Genomic DNA, 21,600 nt, shown 5'->3' with positions numbered 1-21,600 from the left:
AAAACACATATTTCTTAAAGTACAGTCTGGGTTTCCTTTAAATTCTTTAAATCCTTTTGATAGTATTTTATGCAGTCTTGAAGTCATTCAACAAATAATACTCCTATTAAGCAAAGGAAATTCTTTTTAATTTATTCCTTGCAGACAAGTGATCCTGAGAAAGAGTCTGGTAAATGCTGAGTATGCTTATGACTATTAAAGTATTTTTCTGTTTCCCAAACTCAAAAAGTTTTGCACAAACTCATAGAAGTTTGTTTTCCTTCTACTTACCATTTTAATATGCATATCCACCTAGGTTTTCAAACACACAAAGAATGCCGAGAGCTTAAGGTGATGATAAGGACAAAGAGAGGAAATAGACAAATTATTTGTCACTGGTCTGAAAACAATAAAACAAACTTCTTCTAGTGCTTAGGCTGTCCAATGCAGTCACAAGAGCTCAGGATAAAAATTTGAGTTTAATTAGTTCTGCATTCCCTTGCCTCAATTTGGCCAAGCTACATTAAATGAATTCCTTACCAGCCTGCTGTTGGGATTAATCATGCATTCTCTGTAATTGTTTTTCACTCTTAGTTTACATATGTCCTCTGCTTTGATTTCATTTTAATGTTTTTAAATAATATACAGTAGTTTGTATGTGCATGTGTTTGTGTTTGTAGATATGTACACAAGATATAGATAAAAATGAAACCCAAATATTTTGTTTTGAACAATGTACATAGTGGTCACTATGTTTTACAGTCCCAAACCTTTGAAAGTAATCAAATATATCACAGTAAGTGCCATGATAAAACAAACTCTTCATTGCTTTGCGTGGTCATGCCAATTGTGTTCAGCACCCTCATGGTTCTTTCCACATTGTGTTCATAAGCTAAAATTTTTGCAACAGTTTAGCTTATTAATTCTCTAAGAACACTAACTTTGAACATTTGAAGGTTACTGGTTAAAAAAAAAACAAACAAAAAAATTCAACATAACCACTAAGAAAACACACAACACACTAATACTTCTTATGAGTCATAGTCAAAGGTGACATGCAGAATACTTGAAAGTTAGAAAGAAGAACCAGGTAGATTCCTCTAAAATCTTTTATATTAATGTCTTTTATCAAAGCTGGGAATTGCTAATGATGTGATATGTATATATGTTGAATATATATATATATATATATGAACTCATGAGTTCTGCCAGACTTACAGGTAAAAATAAAATTCTGCAGCAGTTTTCTATTCTGCTTCACCTTTCTACAACAAACCTAGATCTGTTCTTCTTTCATTCTGTTTATACATTCCTATATTTAACTGGACCCAGTCTCAGTGAAGAGGATACAAGTAGCTCTGTGCTGTCAGTCTCTTAGCTTTTATTTCCACATACATTAATGAACAGAGGAAGTTATTGGGTAAATCCTGCTCTGCCTTTACAGGGTTTAAAAATATTTTGCTCAGTCATTCTGCATGTGGCTATCTGCATATGTAAGCTATGGAGGCTTGCACAAAATAAATGTAGATACTAAAACAGAGGTCTCCAAAGTCTTAACTTGGCTCTGTTAGGCATACATGGACTGCAATGGTTCAAAATTTTGTGATTTAGACAAATGTTTACTCTTTTAGTAGACAATTAAGAATTCAGCAAACAACACATATAATTTCTCATCTGCCAACATCTTACTTGAGAAAGATCTTCTTAAGAATTAATTAGGTGCAGGCCAATTATACTACATTGTTAGTTATTATGTTAAAGACTACAAAACCATATTTGCAGGAATGCATTGTATGTGCTTCCTGTCCACATACTTTCTAGTAATACTAACACACATTCATATTAGAAAAAAACATGGAACAGATACCAAGTAAAATTTCAGTCTATGTAACTAGAATTCGGCACGGTTACCTATAACTAAAAAACAAACAAACAAACAAAAAAACCCACCCATATTTCTATGAAAAACATCAGACCACCTAAAATTCTGATGATATTATCTAATTAAATTCATCTCTAATGATGAAACGGTAGGTGTTTGTATAACAAATAGAAAAGAAAGAGATAATCAAAACTAAAAAGAAGAGTCAGAAAACAAAAGAGTAGATTTACAATGCAGTTTGAGAAAGCCAGAACAGATTATCCTAAACAAAGGATAACTAGATTGAACTGAAACCAGGGAGAAGTGAAAATGAATAAAATACAATGGCAAAGAAAACCAAATAACAAAGGGACTACTGAAAGAACTCAGTATTAAACAAGATGCAATGTAAAAATGGAATGACAGACAATGGGTAGCAAATCCCATCCCATTGGACACATTATGAGAGAATATGAAATATGAAAAGATTTCCTCTTGATACTGTTTAAGTTGGGGTTTTTTGGTTGATTTTGTTTTAATTTTGGTTTTCTTTCTGGTCCAAACAGAAATATTCCCATGACTCCTCCTTTCTGCACCAATTTTTCATTTAGAAAAAAAACAGACCCAATCTTTTGATTCTTAGGTTTTTTATCATTCTGAACCATGACTTTTGCTCTGGTACTTGTTGGCTGCAACTTCCCTGTTCATCTCAGGAATCTCAGCTGAGACACATAACATAGGATTAGGGTACACTGAAATAAATCCAGTTGTACTCAGAAAAGGAGCATGCCCTTTATCCCTTCTTCCAGAAGACTGCCTCTGCTTTGTAATGCAGTTGCAAAGACAAGGTGAACAGTCACATGTTTTTAAACAGAAGATCAGTCACATAGAAAACACATGATAAACTGCGAACAAGTCAGTCTCTTGTCATATGTTTCTACAAGCTATGGGAGCTAGAGCACAACAAAATCATAATAACAGCTTCAGCTTGTCAGGGAAGGATCCACTGTGTTTTAAGTAAACTCTATTAAAGGAGAAGAAATGCATACAGATAAACATGAGCTCTTTGCTACCTAGAATTGATAATAAATAGAAATGTTTAACTACTTCTTGGAGTGGTTATATCTCATGACCTACCGAGTCTGGTTTTGTGTTTTGGGATGCACTTCTCTGCTATAATAATATAGGAGTAGGCCACTAAATGCCAATATATGAACTCTATTAATAAAACTATTAATGAATTTGGTCTTCGTGCAATTTCTTCTAAGGTATTTGCTTTATAAGCAGAAGTCTTTTGTCACAGTATTTTTTTTTGTGCTCTATCAAAAGATTCATATTGTTTTAATTATGTGTGTAGCATTGCTACCTTAGAGTTTGCACAGACATATTCTCATCCTCACTTTTAACTTCATTGAGTACAGTGCAATGGTCACTATAAGGAGCCAAAATTCTTTAAAGTGTTTCAAGAAAGAAGGGAAGCAATTGACAGTCAAACAACAAAAGCAAAAGGGATGGTTCAATAGAACCAGAAACAGAAGCGTAGACAATACTCAACCTTAATAGCTTTTGGGGAGGAATTGTATTTCCTGCAATTGCTGACACCTTTCAGAACTTTTGAAGTCTTAGAAGATATTTTACTCAGTGGAAACTCTTAAATTTCTGTGTAAATATTATACTGCATTATTATTTTTTTTTCAAGGCTGTAGTTAGAAGCACAATTTTTCTTCTTGTTTAACTGGTGAAGTTAGCCTGGTGAAGTTTAACTCTGAATGCAAGGTTTTTCCCTACTCATTGTAACCATATAGACCTCTAGGACAGTATTGGAATCGCTAATAGCAGGTCTTGGGCTTTGTATGGAATTTGCAAGGCCTAAAGATCAAGGTACTTTCTTCACCTTACTACAGCTTTGTTTTACTTGGCTCAGCTGTGACTAATTTTTCTAATTCACCAGATATCTAAGGGCAATTTGTTTTGCTTTTGTTTATCTTTGTGGGATACAGTCACTGTTTTATACAGATAGCTGTAATAAGCAGGTAGTCTATGAAGAATGCCATGTTTGTGGCTCTAGAATAATGAGGAAGTGTAGAGAAATACAGGCCTGTTATAAGAACAAAGGCTTTAAGAACAGACACAGAATCAGGTGCAGAGAATATCCATAGAATGAGAGAGGACATAGGATCAATAAACAATAAACATCTTCAATGAGCAACAAACTCATCAATTGTCAGTTTAAGAAATTCAGAGCTGGATATAGACAAAACTGGTGTTAAGGGTAACAAAAAGAATTAGGAAATCATATATAATATACATAAAAGATATTTGGAAGTAAGATGGAGCTGCAAAGGAAGAAAGAGGAAGGTGTAAAAGCAAGTTAGGAAAAATATAAAAATTATCCCAAGTAGATCCTGCAATGAGGAAGAAAAAAACATCAATATGAACATCATATTCCTAGAGAAGTATTCCCAAATTCTAACAACTCACTCAACAACTCCAGGCCATCATCACTACTATTAGAGTGAGACTCCTAAACATTCAGAACAATAGAGGAATTGGAGTATAACATCAGGAAAAACTAGAAAAACTAAGGTGTAATCATGCTATAATTTTAACTGCACTACTTTTCTTTCTTTTTTTGTAACAATATTTAAGTTAACAGTAATTTTTTTTTTTACTTGTATATGACGTCTGTTTCCTCTTTGCCTGTGAACAGTATTTGCAATATTTTGAATGCAACATTTTCAAGTATGCACTCTAAAGAAGAGTACTATGTGTATGCTAACTGTAATGTTGCAAAAGGCCTGATATAAATATATAATCAATGTATAAGTCACCAACATTTGATGCCACTTCAAAATTGTTATGACTGGCTGAGTCAATCATATAGCAGTTGAATAAGTAAGTGATGCTGTAAATTACAGTGACCATAAAGGTTCTCAGATCTTTACCTGGATGTCTTTTGAAGAGATTCCTGAGATATCATGAATGTTAAAACTCATGACCTCAGATGTCAAACCTTTTGAAACCAGAATATCTGTTCCAGTAAAGAGACAACCTAGAATTGTCAAAGAACTTAGAGACATTCTGGAATGAAAAATGGGTTTTAATTTTTTTTCCTGCAAAAGAGAAATCAACAAAAGTAAAAGAGATGGGTTAAAAATAAAAAGGAGGTAGAAAATACACACTCTGAATTCACAGATCAGACATAAGCCTCAGGGTTTCTACTCCTGTGGCACAGCAATATGGAGGCAAATGAGAAACAAGCTGGAAGCCCAGAAATCTGATGCTTAGGAGCCAAGGCTCTAATGTAGGCTGGCAGGAACCAAACTGTCTCTGTCTTATCAGAAGTTCGGCATGAATAATGCATTTTCAGTCTTCTCTCACATCTCCAAAATCATAGGTTTCTAAATACAACCTGTGACACTCGAAAGCTTCCAGCCAACCCTATCATATTGAAAACTGAAATGATACTAAAGTAATATCGTGGCTGCCTTATAGTAATGTGGTGAGTTGAACCTGAGTGGACACCAGGTGCCCATCAAAGCCACTCTGTCACTCTATGATCTCAAATGATAAGGACAGGGAATGATCACTCACCAATTACCATCATGAGCAATACAGAATAGACTTGGGGAAACTAGTTTAATTTATTATCAACCAAATTAATCTATTATCAACCAAATCCAAGCAGGATAATGAGAAATAAAATCTTAAAATTCCTTCTCTCCACCCCTCCTTTCTTCCCGAACTTCATTTCAAATTCTCTACCTCCTCCCCCTGTCATCAGCACAGGGGATGGAGAATGGGGTTTGTGGTCAGTTTATCAGATACCATCTCTGCTTCTACTTCCTCTTCAGAGGGAGGACTCCTCACACTCTTCTCCTGCTCCAGCATGGGGATCTCTCCCACAGGATGCAGTTCTTCACAAACTGCTTCAGCGTGGGTGTCTTCCTTGGGGTGTAGTCCTTCAGGAACAGGCTGCTCCAGCATGGGTCCACCACAGGATCATAAGTCCTGCCAGCAAACCTACTCCAGCGTGGGCTCCTCTCTCCACAGGTTCTGCCAGAAGGCTGCTCCAGCACAGACTTCCCACAGTTTCACAACCTCCTTCAGGCATCCACCTGCTATAGCATGGGATCTCTCCAGGGTCTGCAGATGGATCTCTGCTCCTGGGCTGCGGGGAGACAGCTGCCTCCCCATGGTTTTCACCACAGGCATCTTTGTCAGCACCTGGAGCTGACAAACCTCCTCTGTCTCCTTCCTCACTGACCTTGGTGTCTGAGGGCTGTTTCTCTCAGTCTCTCAGTCTCACTCTTCTCTTCTCTGGCTTCTCCTATTCAATAACTTTTTGCCTTCTTTAATGTGTTACCCCAGAGGTGCTACCACTGTTGCTGATGGGCTCAGCCTTAACCAGCGGTGGGTCCATTGTGAAGCTGGCTGTCATTGACTCCACTAGGAAGCTTCCAGTGTCTCACAGAAGTCACCTCTACAGTTTCTCACAGAAGTCACCTGTTACAAAAACCTTGTCATGCAAACCTGATACGAAAACTTCTGCTGCTTTTCAGAAATGAAAGCTTTCCCTTGGCTATTAAGGAAGTTTTTTTGCTGTCAAATTATCTATTACAAGATGTAAAAAATAACAGTTTGCTGTTATCAGAATGATAATGCTGAATTAGTAATTTCTAGATGAACTTGAAGGTGTATATATGGTGTATGCATAGTCTTAAACTTAGTATCGAAGTTAAACATCTCTGTTCTCTAGAAAAATCTTGTGATTGAGAGTATTTGTTAAAGATTTATCTAAGGATAGATTGTGACTTGTTTGGAAGGATGATATGGGCTTTGATGTACTATAGGATCAAAGGCAATAATAGCAATGAAATAATCTGTTTTGTGGACAGTGTGTTCTGCTAACAATAACACACAAATAGCAGTCTTCTGTGTTTTGCCCTCAATTAAGTATTTTGACTACTATATATCTACATTTTTCTTTGCTTTTTGCAGTATACTTATTACCAGACTGTCTCAAAAGGTTACACATGTCATATTAGATTGTTTGCACTAATTTCAAAAGTCAAGCCCTTGGAATAGCTGAGGCCAAATGTTACACATAAGAAAACATTAACATTTCTTTTAGAATAAGATTTTTTATGGTCCAAATGGAGACAATCTAGGAATTCCCAACGTATAACACAGGAAAATAAGAAGATTTTCTGACTAACAATGCATTTGTATGTTTAACATGGAAGCCACAACTTTAAATCAGAAGTAGAACAAGTGGAGAGAAAATAATTTGTTAAGTAATCACATTATGGGATTTGGGATTACACCTTGAGCCTCAACTGAGCCAGAACTGGAAAGTTCTAAACAGAAATATAGGTATTTTTACTACATAGCACAGGCCTCTGAAAATTCCTAAAAATTATATGCAGTAGTTAACATCACAAGAAATAATATACTCCTTTTTCTGTCACATTGGACCCCAGAAAAATCGGGGCAGATGCCTTCTTTTGTTGTGCAGTGGGGCCCTGCACCTCTTCCCTGCCAGACCCGGCAATACTGTGCAGGGAGCAGAGCAGGGACCCAACAGGATGTAGGTCAGCACTGATGCCCTGGCTTCCGCCAGTTCCAAATGGTGATTCCACTTGTGCCTTGTCTGCTTCTTATGGAAGACATAGGGCCAGCAGCAATCAAGCATGAATCTGACATGGCAAGTGGAACAGAAACAGGCAGATAAAAAGTGAGTAAATTACATACTGGCAGAGTGGGAAATGTTTTTGTATCAAAGAGGAGTGTAGGGAGAGTGGCACCAAAACACACACACCTCTAACAGGGCTGTACAGCGAGTGTTGTCATGATTGAACTGCATCAGGGTGTGATGCCTGAACAAGGTTCATAAACTCTTTCCCAGGAACTCACCCCTGTGGCACTGTGTGAAAAGCTCAGTGAGGGACACTGCAGCAGGACTGATTCTGCCTTCCTGGCCAGCCCGCCCAGCTGGTTTCTGGATGTAACATTTCAAACCTGTTTTGTCATTATACACACAATATAAGGAGATAAAAACATTGCAGACAGGGTGAATATTTGCATACAATACTAAACAAGTAGTAACTGCCTCATGTGCTAGGCTTGCCTGACATCATGACAGATGCTAGCAGATTGAAAATTCAAAGCTTAGAGGAAGCACTGTGTTCCCCTGTAAAATTACCATGAGAAAGAGTTGATATTAACACATCTTCCAGCTAAGGCTTTTAAAAAGAAACTAGGTGGTTGCATGGTTTGATTTTCAGCAATCTACAAATACCTCACAGTAGACCATATTTCCAAAAAGATCTGAGCACTGCCCTTTGAAATAATGTGACTGAAATAGACTGTAAAATACATTTTATAAGGAGGCTATCTTTCCCTCACACCAATATATTTGCATTGTATTTATATATTTAAAATTGCCTCTTACTTTAACTGGAGTCTCACCATGTTAAAGGGAGATATAGTGAGGTAAATAAATGGTCCTGTGGATTTTTTCCCTCTAACATTCACTTAATTGCACACTAATTAGATCCAATTGGACAATGTAACAGGCATTGTAACGTGGAAATCAAATTCCAAGTTGATGTTTCTAGCTAAAATAGATATATTTCTCACTTATGTTATATACCTGTATTAGTTTGGGGAATGTTGCAGAATGGTTCCTCCCAGAGTTATTTGACAAATAAAGACTCAATGTCCATAAACTTTACTTCTGATTACTTTTACTATAGTAATAAATAATATAATAATTATTTATATGTTATTTATAATAATGACATATTTTGTCACACTGTAGAGGAATATATCACTATGTTAATTCCAGGGTCATCTCCAAACAAACACTCCGGTTGTATCTGATGCCTTTAAATCTCTGCTAAACAGACAGTGAAGCAACTGCAAGGTTTTTACCTGACATGTTTCTTACTTCTTAAAAAAAAAGTTTCAATGATGTAATAATAATGCACTATATAATATATTTGACTGTGGTGTACATTTAGAGGGCATAAAAAACATGCTGGTTGGAGAAAAAGTAAATTACAATGGTAGTTAACAGCCAAAGATTCATGCTGAGTGCATTATGGGGCACTGGAAATTAAAGATTTAGCCTGGGATGCCCTGTTTGTTTTAATAAAACAAGACCTCTGGTCTTTGCAGAGTTTATTATTGTGTTGTTGGGGGTTTTTTTAGTTGTTTTTTTTTTTACAGTAGACAATAGGAATGTAATTTCCAATGTTCTGTTAACAGTTGTTTTTATCTTGGATTATTGTAAATAAACTGTCTTTATTTTATAGAGTCTCCCACAGCTACCTTTTTTTTTTTTTTTCAATTTAAAACTCAGTGGGACTTTGATTAAAATGAAAAAGAACCAGAATGAAATTTTATTTGGTAAAGCTGTTTATACTTTCCGTGATGATTCTTTGAGTCGTTCTTTCATACTCAAAGGTAAGGATAAATTTGTTAAAGTGTTGTTGACAAATCAAAAAAATTGATGAAATACACTCTACTTCACTAATTTATGGTGTATATATATGTTTCAACTTCAGCAATATATTTATATCTTTTTTTTTGTTTATATTGCATTCTAATTGATTTTATTTGAACCTTCTTTTTCAGTGGTAGGGCAGGGGGGTTGTTGGATTTTGTTTGTGTGTTTGTTTTTGTTTGTTTGTTTTGGTAACACTAGCTATAAAGCAGACACACATTTGAAATAAAAATATGTTCCATGTTTCTCTCTAAGAGTTATTATTCATGTTATATACCTTTATACTAAAAGTTATAATACTTTTTATCTCGCAGGGAAAATGTTGTGTTAAGCTCTCTGGATTTTGTAATGTGTGTACATGTGATGATGACCACTGCATAAAAATCCCACAAAAATCAGTAAATGATAATGGTAGTGCCTCCTTAGCTGATTTAATAATTTGTATGGTAATTTTTAGGAGTCTGCAGTGCTGACTCAAAAGATTCTGGAGGATGTAATACTAAGAAATTGCTTACAAAAGTAGGATGTCTGAAACTTAGGTACTTCAACAAAGAGGACCGCTGGGCCCTTTTTAGGATCTGGGCCTGTTTTTCTAAGAAAAAAGTATGTTCTGACAATGTGACTTATCCAGCTGCATACATCTATTAATAATATGCACTTTGTCCTCACCTTTTTGTCATTCAGAATAGTACGGAATACTGTGTTCAGAGGTGACACTGAATAAGTGTCAGATAGCTGGGAAACAAGATCCGTGAAACAATATTGGGAAATTGTGCTAAATATTTAATATGAAGTATCAGAATGGGATATATTCTCTTTCCTTCAGATAATGTCATGGTTTTGATTTTACAAAAGACCATGTTTACTTTGATCCTTAAATGATAAAGTCCATCTGTAATTAATCTAAAGTAAGTAATTATTCAGTTACTTTAGAGTAAATGCTACTGTACTTTTCACATATACTACCTGCAAAATCTTTAATTTTATGGAAGTAATGTTTATGCTCATATGTCTGTAAACAGACAGACTCTTCTTTCCTCTCTTATGCTTTTTGCTTCTTTTTCTGCCTCTGAGACCTTTCCCTCACATAGATGGCATGTATGTGATGATTTTACACTTTTAATTCAAATAACATTTTAGAAGTTTTGATTACCTAAACCAGTTTGTAAATATGAAAATCAAGTATCTTTGTCATTTGCACTTGATTAAACTGCAGAACAGAGCAGTGAAATTACCTTATTCAATATCCTGACTTAAATGTGTAGAAAAACCAGGAATCATAGAATCATAGAAACATAGGATGATAGAATAAAAGAATCAGAGACTCACAGAATCACAGAACAGTTTGGGCTGGAAGGGACTTTTAAAGATGATATAGCCCAAATCCCTTGCAATGAGCATAGGCATCTTCTACTGGACCAGGTTGCTCCAACATCCAACCTGACCTTGAACACTTCCAGGGATGGGCAGCCTCTCTGGGCAACCTATGATTTGCCATCCTTATTGTAAAAAATTTCTTCCTTATGTCTAGTCTGAATTGACCCTCTTTTTGTTTGAAACCATTACTCTCCTATCTCAACAGGGCCTACTAAAAAATATGTCCCTATCTTTCTTATAAGCCCCTGTAATTATTGAAAGGCTGCAATAGTATCTCCCTGGACCCTTCTTTTTTCAGGCTGAACAATCCCAACTATCTCAGCCTGTCCTCATAGGAGGACTATTCCGTCCCTTTGATCATTTGTGGCCTTCCTTCTGGACCTGTTCCCCCATACTGAGCACTCCAGAGCTGAGTAGAGGGGTAGAATCATCGCCCTTGTCCTGCTGGCCATGCTGCTTTGGATGCAGTACAGGATATAGTTGGCTTCCTGGGATGCAAGTGCATGTTGTCGGCTCATCCACCTCATCCAGCCTCTCATCCACCAGCTTGGGCTACCTTCATCTCCCAGCCTGTACTGATACGGAGCCTTGCCCTGATTCAGGTGTGACAGCTTGCACTTGGCTTACTGAACCCCATGAGGTTCCCATGGGCCCAATCCTCAAGATTGTCCAGATGGTGTTTGATCCCTCACCTGTGTCAACAGCACTGATTCAGCTTGATATCTGAAAATTTGCTGAGGTTGCACTCAATCCCACTGTCTAAGTCATTGATGAAGACATTAAACAGTACTCACCCCAGTGATGACCCCTGAGGGACACAACTTGTCCCTGATCTCCATCTGGACACTGTGTTATTGACTATTACCTTCTGGATATGACCATCCAGCCAGTTCCTTATCTACTGAGCAGTCCACCCATCAAATGTCTCCAACTCAGAGAGAAAGATGTTGTGGGGGACCAGGTCAAAGCCTTTGCAGAAATCCAGATAAATGATGTCTGTAGCTCTTCTCTTGTCTACTGATGTAGTCACTCTACCATAGAAGTCCACTGGTTTGTCAGGCAAGACTTGCCATTTGAGAAGCTATGCTGGTTCTCTTAAATCACCTCCCCGTCTTTCATGTGCCTTAGCATAGCTTCTGGGAGAATCTGTTCCTTGATCTTCCTAGTCACAGAGGTCAGGCAGACAGCTCAGTAGCTCCCAGGGTCCTCCTTTCTAATATTTTTAAAAATGGATGCAATGTTTCCCTTTCTCCAGTCAGCTGGGAGTTCACCCGGCTGCCATGACTTTTCAACTATCGTTGAGAGTGGCTTGACAATTACATGAGCCAATTCTCACAGGACTCTGGGATACATCTTGTCAGGTCCCATACATTTACGCATGTTAAGGTTCTTCAGGTGGTCATGAACCTCATCTTCTCTTACAATGACAGTAGAGCATAGAATTCCTGTCATTGTTTTCTTATTGACACCTACTCTTTGTGGGTTTATTCTTTTCAGAAACCTTGATTTGATTGTCTCTTAGGTGCTACAAATGATTAGAATCTTAGTCCAGAAAGTAAACTAGTGAAATATTAAACAATCTATATGTGCTAAAAATGATTTATACTCACATTCAGAAGAAAATAATAATGTATCACTAAGTAGCTGTCTCTCTAGTTATGACAAAATTGAAAGAATGACCTGTGAATGTGACAAAGAAAGTCAATCTGACCTCATAAAAAAATGGGCATGACTAACATGCATTCCTTGACATGCTTGGGTTACGTGACACATATATTTTACACATGGAAAAAAAATCATTCTTCTTGACAGCTACCTACTTTATGTATTTTTTTTTTCTTTTACTGTGCCACACCTCACATGTAATCAGAAATATCCTGTTTGGCATTTTACTTACAGTAATTTTTGTTGTCACATTAATTGCAATACTTTCTTCATCTTGACATACTAAGTAAAAATATTTTGAGTTATATACTTGTTAGTTGTTTCACCACCTGATGTCGTAGAAAGACAACAAAATCATTCAAATATATTACTGTACTTAATTTTAGCATCACTACTATCCCTCAGGTCAATTGCTCTTCTAGTATGATTTAATCAAAATGTAAGGAAAAACCTGTAGAGTCCAGGGATTATTTTTGTTGAATGAACATGTTCAGATACAGTTCTGAAATCAATGAACTGGAAAGATGTCAGCTCATGCTGGGAACACAACTTAGCTGTATGGTAATAAACATAGCAGGAAGGTGTCATACAAACAAAGTCATAGCCTGCAGCAGCAAATGCCAGATCTGAATTAGTATCCTTGTCCTTGAGCTTAAATTTGGATATGCTTCAAATCTTTCTGATAAAATGCTCGATACTGCACTGCGAAGTTAGCAGATTAATGCCTCTCTGGTTTTGCTGGATAAAATGATATGAAGTGTTATAAAACAAAAATTGGGGAGAAAAAAGTTCACTCTATTATTTTTTTCCTTCAGAAATAAAAATGATGAAAAAGTTGTGGTATTCCATAGAAATGTCAGTACTGCAATCTGTCTGCAGAAGTCTGCATGATTGGGAGGACCTTCACTAAACACAATGTAGACGCAGAACCAAGTAAAAGGTCATGCGTTATTATTCACTGTGTAGTGCAAGAGGTAAAAGCAATTAAATGAGCCAGAGGGAAAGGCAAAAGCATCAGCAGTGCTCCTAAAAATCTTAGCTAAATTTTAAAAGTGGTGGAGTGGGAGGATGTCGTATGAATTGGTTCCTTTGGCTAGCAGTTCTAATTTCTGGATGAGAGTAAAATCAAGAGTCACAATTTAAGCTATCCGCAAATGAAACAAGGAATAGTTAGGAAAAAAGTATTATTAAATAAAAATAAAGCAGGAAAATAAGAATAAGATACAATAAATTATTCAAACCCCCCTCCCAACAAACCACCAACACCACATAAAAATCCTGATACATAGGAGAAAGCTTTTTTTTGCAAAATGAGAGTGCATCTGGTCAGATTCATGAGTATTTATGTGTTTTGTGAATTCTTGGATTAGAGTTATTTTCCATTTTTAAATGCAACTTAAGATGCTGAGGTATACAGATTACCGGGTTTTGCTTATCCTTATGCTCACTTTTGCTTCATTCACAGTAGTTAATTTTTCATCCTGAGTTAGAGTAATCTGTTGCTAAAACCTGTTGTTAATAGTGACATGACTGACTATGTAAACTCATTTTCTTGTTAATCTTTTTTAACCAGTGGGACAAAGATGGGAACACCTGAAATGAATTTTTTTTATGATTGTTGAGAGATGGAGCTACCAGTTAAATATAACTTAGAAGACATACTCATTGGAAAGATCAGTTCAGTTTTTTGCGGTTCACTTAGTCCAGAGTTTCAGCAATGTACCATACCTATTTCAAAGGTGCAGGGTTATTACGTGCAAAATCTTGTATTAGGTAAAAAAGAAACATATTTGTTGTTTTCTTACCCTAAGACTGGTTAGTCTCAGCTTTAGGTCTTCTTTTCTTTAGTTGACATTTGTTGGGTTCTTATAGCCTGGGATCTCTTATGCCTGCCTTTACCCCTCTCTAGTTAAACCCTATGCCTGCATTTTTACATGGTATCCTCTGTTCCAACTTTTGAGGCCTCCGCTATCATGTCAGGGCTGTATTCATCTATACTATACCACTATATTAGAGTTGTATATATTTCATTCTACACAGAATAAGTAATTGGGACTACTATATGTACAGAAGTATGTTTCTGTCATTTGAATATAAATAAAAATAAAAGAAATCATAAAACAAAGGAGATGTAGCCACCTTGTCATTAGGGGAAAAAAGCCTTAGAGCTAAGCAAAGTAAAAATAAAGGCTAAAGAAGGATAAACACAAGTTGAAACAAAATAACTATGACAAGCCTCAGTTTTGCAAACTCAGTGCAAAGGCTCTGTGCTGTTGCTAACAGTGTTAATATCATATGTATCAGTTAATTTTACATTTCAGATATTCTGAATGGTTTATAAGGAGTGTATAGCAATAATTATGTCAACTCATCATGTGTACCTTCTGTTTTAGAGTCGATTCCATAGCAAGAGATCACATTTTAAAATAGACGACGCATGGCTTTTAAACAGGCTATGCAAGGATGAAAAGTTTATATACTCTTCTAGTCTGCCAGATTGGTCAGGGATCAGGCATATGTTATGACCAGATGCAGAAAATGAAATCATCAGTTTTCAATTCTAATGAAAGAAATTAAAAGAATGACAAGCATATCTCAGCAGGTTTAGACTTCTAATGTACGCATATAAATATATAGGCTAATGTATGCAAGAATTTACTGTGCTGTAGTTAGTCTAAAAAATATAATTTAAGATTACCTAGCTTTAGTGGAAAAAGTCCACAGTACCTGGATTATTTTTTCATTAGCTTGAATGTTATCCCATTATCTGCGATTAGAGAATTTTTGCTTTAATTGTTAATTAACATATATGTTATGTCACAGTTTAATTATGCAAACAGAAATAATGAATTCTTACAAAATCCTTATAGATCCTTATTCTTAATTGAAACCTAAAAAAACCCCCAAACTATTCCTTTTCATTAATGGTATATGGATTGTAAGATAGTTTAAGTTACAATGTTAAGTAAGTGGTTTTTGTTGTTTGGGTTTTCTTATTCTTGGTTGGTTAGTGATTTTGTGGATTTTGTTGTTTGGTTGGTTTTGGTTTGTTTTTTTTTAACTATACTAAAATATCCTGTTAAAATATTTAATTGGATAATAAACACCAAATTAACTTCTTGGGTAAGTATACAGCCACAATGTTGCATATAGTTTTCTCTGTTCCTTTAGCTTCAGAAAATCTTAATGAAATAATACTATAAAAATAATAATTCCAAAATTAATTGCAATAAACAGGATAGTTTATTCAGAAAATTGGGGTATATTGATTAATATTCCTTACTACTCCTTGTAGCAAGTTATTTATGTTGTGGAGAGATGAACTACATGCTACAGTGATTCCTTTATGTTTTATTCTCAACATTTTTCAGTGCAATTTATTGCCTGAGTATTTTGTTTGTTTGTTTTTTAACACAATTATAAGGTGGGTATATACTTTTTGGTTATCTAATTTTTAATGAATAAAACACTTTCCAAAGAACTAATATCCTATATATAAGCTCTACAGAAGGTAAATGTAAAGCTTAAGCAATCAGGACCAAAGCATATGTCTCATGAATAATAAACTACAGTGTAACTAAATCAATTATTATACTAGCATTTTAATTGACAGTGGATTAAGAATTCAATAAAATAGGAGACCAAATACTACTGCATAGAAATTCCATATATATGTATACTTCAACAAGACTATATCAAGTGGTAGGCACTACAAAATTTTTTTGTTGTTTTATCAGGTTCTAGTCATAAATATATCTTTAGAAAAAGACAGGCTGGTATAAAATATGGTGAAAGAACTACTAAAACTCCAACACAGCTTCATGAAAAAAAACCCAAAACACAAACCAAACAAAAAAAATGCAAGAATACCATAATCTGGACAAAATGCCTATCTACATTTTACTTTCTGAAAGGCAAAATCTTTCAATGATCTGAGGTAATGTTTTTTTATCTACACTAAATCATCCTCAGTAGAGAAATATTTTCATCCAGAAGGCAAGATAATGATGAATCCATTGTAAAATAGGAAAAAAAAATATATTTAAAATACTGGTATCTTAGTTAGTTAATTGGAGAAGCTCAGAAAATAGATTACAGCAATACAGACAAGAAATACAAAAGAAAACAGAGTTACAATATATTTGTGGTTCAAAGTAAGGAACGAGTATATCAGGAGCAGTATTATGATAGTGAGTAATGATAGTAGACAGGTGATCATATGGTTGAGTTGCACAGATGACTAGGTATCATATATACTGATTTAATTATACTTCCATAATTTACTTGTATAAGAAGATATTTGTATGCATACCAGAAACAAATTGAATATCTACATATTGTGCCCTTCACTACTCACACTGAGACTTCAACAATCTGCTGACGTGTCTGCTTCTCAAGGAGTTCAATGTAAGTTCCTGTGCAGCACTGATCATAAACAACAGACAACTTTATGTTTATCTACATAAATAGGTCCTTTGGGATTTATAATAATTTTACCTTTCCCTTTAATATCAGAAGTGCTTGTATTGAACTGATCCTGGTTTATAATGCTATATACCAAAAGCGCTCGACTAGCTGTGGTTGTAAATCCGTTATGAATTCATGGCATTCTAGATATGCATTGCACTAACACTACCAATGAATAGAGATTTATAACTTCATCTCCCTGATTCTGCTGAAATTAAATGACCTGTGGGTCTGGTTTATTAAAACAATACAAAAAACCAGCCTAAAGTAGCCCAGATCTATAAAAAAATAAAGGAACATATTTCTAATACCTAATAGAACATTCTGAAAGTCTGGTTAATTTATGTAAGATTACGTTTTGTGTTCCAAGCCTACTTGAGGACCACAAATTTTAAGCACTGCATTTTTTCTTCCTTTATTTCAATCAGAATTTAAATTAAGTTTATTCTCTAATTTTGTTTTCTTTAAAAATGAGCCTTTAAAAATAAAAAGACCCAACCAAATAGAAATGGATCTTTAAAATTATTGGAATACTGTAAGAAAGAGACTTTTATAAACTCCTTCCATTTGTAATGATTGCTACTTTATCAAAAATACATTTACTCTATATCAGTATGTAAATCAAATAGAGGAACTTAATTCTTGCCATTCCCTTCAGAGGAAACCAAGAGCTGCAGATTGCCAGGATCATTAAGTATAAAATGAATTCTCCAAACACAAAAGGAATGAGTCAGATTATTTTAATACACTAGTTATTAATAGCTTCATATTAGCAATTGGTGGAAACTGCATCTTTTAAATTTATATAAAAAAAGAAAGGTTTATGTGTTACATTACATTCATACACACTACTTCCCTTATATAATGGTATCCATAAGAAAAATAACAGACCTAAACAATAAACTGCATTGTAGATATAAAATGTCAGTTATAAGTATGCATTGTGTAGCACATAAAGTGTTTGGCACCTGTGTACTCTGATCAGTGATTTACTCCAACATATCAGTCACTGTCAAAATTTCTGCCAAATTTTTGTGTTTCTATTAGAATTTCTCCCCATCTCTCTTCTACTTGATCCTCATACTATGTCACTAATCCAAAATTCAGTAGAAGGCAAAACAGATATTTAGAATCAAATTTGGGATGTTTGTGTTTCTCACAGCTTTACAAAACCAGAAGCAGGAGCTTTCTATCACTAGAATACTTTCCAACAGGACAGGCAGCATTTGCTGTTATAGTTCTCATGTTATTATAAAATCTTTCTCTGAATCCTCTTCAGTTATAATCACAATATAGAACAAAGGTAGACATCTGTTTCATACATGACATTAGTGCTATATAAGCCTCTTCACAGCAGTAAGCAATCTGTCTCAGTTGGGTCATTTAGTGAAAAAAAAAATTAAAATGACAACAAAACACTAACATATTTCTATATTTTTTTTTCTATTACACAGGGAGTAGGGTTTTTTTATAGGTATGTCTCTACACTTTATTTGAAATTCTTATTTTATCATCCAGGGATAATATTACTAGAGAACTTTGTAAGTTTTTTTGTTTGTTTACTTGCTTATTTTGTTTCTCTAAAATGAACAAAATAAGGGTGAAGAATTAATCAAGTGGACTGAAGGAAGACAGTATGCTCTGAGAGCTTTATGAGCATTTGTTTGGAAATGCCACTTTACAGTGCATTGAATATTGTATTTATCTATATGAATCCTAATGAAAAATTCACATACTGTCATGTGGTTTAGTTGATTTTGAAATCGGAGCATACGTATTATTTATTGGAAATATTTTTTTTTCTTTTGAAGTCAGATAACGTGAAAGAAAAAGGAGAGACAATATTCAGATTAAGACTAAAATTTTATTTTAGAAAATACTTTTTCTTTTATTGAAAAATGCTATCATATAAAACTGCAAAAGTTCACTCTGTCTCATTAAATACTGAGGATATCTCAGATGACGCAGTGTTATACAACGTTTCTTTCTTTTTCTCCTTTTTTTAGTAACTCTAATAGTTCAATATTTATTGCTCTTTCTCACATTATGAATATTATTTGAGAGTAATTTAATTAAATTACATTAAGAATTTTAATTTGACACAGAATGCATGTTGTCAAGTCATTCCTATAGTTTTGTATTTAAAAACTGTAATTTTACAGTTACTGTAAATTTTATCTGAACATCTACACATTTTCTGTGGCAAATTTTGGACTTGGGTAACTTTTTTGGGGGGGGGTAGGGAACTTAAAAGTTGCTTACAGTTAGCAGTAGTAAAAGTACTGCTGTTCAAAACAGCTTATGTTGACTTATGAGCATCCTCAATAGATAAAATTTTGATTCCAAAACAAGAAAAGCAATGTTATTATCACACACTAACAGTTCACTGCACCAGGTTTCCTCTTGTTTTCATATCTAAAGGCCAGTACAGACAATATTCTCAATTCTAAAAAAACTTCATAGTCATTTGTAGCACAGATAATAAGCGACTGCTTTCACATAAAGCTGAAAAGCACAGGATATTTGTGGCAGAGTTGAGAATTCTGTCAAACGCCTCTGTCTAAAATGTGAAAATGTGCATATTACTACTTTATTTGTGTTGTAAAATATCTTATTATAGGAAACATGTAAGTATAATGAATCATAAACCTTTAAAATTATGATACTTGAAGGATTGCTGGAGGCAAAGAAACAAGTCTTGCTACTGGTACATCATTACCAGCCTGTTTCTGATTAATGACTATCAGTTCTTGTAAAATGATGCAAAGAAAAAATAATGATTCCAAGCAGCAAAAGGAAAAAAACTCTTTTGTGAAGAATGCTTGAAGTACAGTGCTATGGAAAAGATTCAGGGGTATTATTCATATAGTTGATATTGTATTATAGTCTAATCCTTTCACTGATGTTGTTTTGGGAGCTATCTGCCAATCATAATAGTTTAAAGATTAAATTGTTGTGTGCTGTAGCCAAGAGGCTTAATGTGCATGCATTTCAAATGGTTGTATCACTTTCTTACTGCACAGAATTAAAATTATCCCAAGCAATAGCTAGAAGTTTAAATTACAATTCACAGTTTATTTTGCGCAAACCACATAAAATTAGAATTACTTGAGATTAGCTCGGTTAGTTAGAGCATATTGCTAATAATGCCAAGGTTCATGGGTTGTATCCCTATACAGGCCATTCACTTAAGAGTTAGACTTTATAATACTTACGGATCTCTTCCAACTCAAAATATTCTGTGATCTGTAGAGGGAAGCTAGTTTACTAAGTTTCACAGTGATGTGTTCTTTTATCAGGATTACGTTCTTGTACACTTCAGCAATAAAAATCTTGTCAACTCCAAGCCGTTTAAACTATAAATTGTTCAAAAAGTAACAAACATTCTTAAGAATAAAGGAAGATTACTTAGATAGCAGACAGCACCATGTCGTGTGTTCTTCTGAAGAGCAGATTATCCCCTGGTTTTTCATTTAATTTCGAATTTTCTTGAAAGACATATGTGGGCTAAACATATGCAGATAAAAATAATACAGAAATCAGTAGAATAAGAAAAAGTTCAGAAAATTTTAATGATTTTGCCCATAGTGGTAACCCTAGTTATCTAAGGAACACTGGTCACTCCTACACATTAAGAAGATTTTTCAAATGTACTGTAAGGTAAAATATTGGTTTTGTGACAAAGTAAAAAAAAAGAAAATAAGGAGAGATATTAAGGAGTTGCTGAACGTATCAACAGAGGAAAGGAGACACATATATGTTCTTTTCCTTTTCAGTATTAGATTTTAAATACTTAGGAATACTGTTTGAGGAAAGCAGATTGCATGAGTATTTATGGAGGAAAAGATATGAAAGCAAGTATATTTTTAAAATTCTTAGCACAGAGAAGAAATAAGAATAAAACCCATCTTGAAAAGCAAACAATTTTTGTATTTAAAATGAAATTGCCATTCCAGAATTATCTGGCAGCACTCAGTTCAGATGCTCTGACTGGAAGACACTTTTGCTGTATAATGAAGACTCAGAAGATGATGAAGAAAAACTGGACTTTTGAACACTTGATGTTTACTAAGCAGAATAAAAGTCTAAGGTAGAGTGGAGGCACTGGAGTCCATAAATACAATTACACAATCCCTGTCAGAATTGTCTTTGATCTCCCTATGCAATGTTATAATTTATTTTCAAGCTCTCAGGAAACAAATTTGTCTGATGAGTACAGCCAAAGACTGGACGTCTCTTTTTTCTGATTTGTGACTAACCAGAATTCAGGAACTAGACATTTTTTTCATATAAATCTTTAGAGACTTTTGATCTAACAGACAAGAATAAGGCTTAGTTTGACAGTGAGTTGCAGATTTACTTTTTTTTTTAGCAGAACTAAGTGAGGAGCTAGAATGGATGCTTCTTTTTTATTACTTTGGTTTGTTGGGTTTTGTTTGTTTGTTTGTTTAGTTTGGGTTTTTTTTTTTTAACTCACAATTAGTTTAATAATTGAAAAAGTAAATTTTAGATTTGTTTTTGTCTGGAAAAAAAATCCACTTTTTTTGAGTGGATGTTAACCGCTGAGATAAGGTGCTACATGCACTTATGTATCTACATACACCTATATTAATTAATTCTTTCTCTTGTTCAAGGATATTTTTTCCTATACCACTTTATAAACAAAGATGGAAAATAATTTCATTTTGTACAAGCTAAATTATCTACTAAGTAAGATGATTTTGGGGAATAGAGACTTGAA

The sequence above is a fragment of the Chiroxiphia lanceolata genome, chromosome 1 (assembly GCF_009829145.1).
Source record: "Chiroxiphia lanceolata isolate bChiLan1 chromosome 1, bChiLan1.pri, whole genome shotgun sequence".
Classification (NCBI taxonomy): Eukaryota; Metazoa; Chordata; class Aves; order Passeriformes; family Pipridae; genus Chiroxiphia; species Chiroxiphia lanceolata.
Note: the sequence above shows the minus strand (reverse complement) of the source record.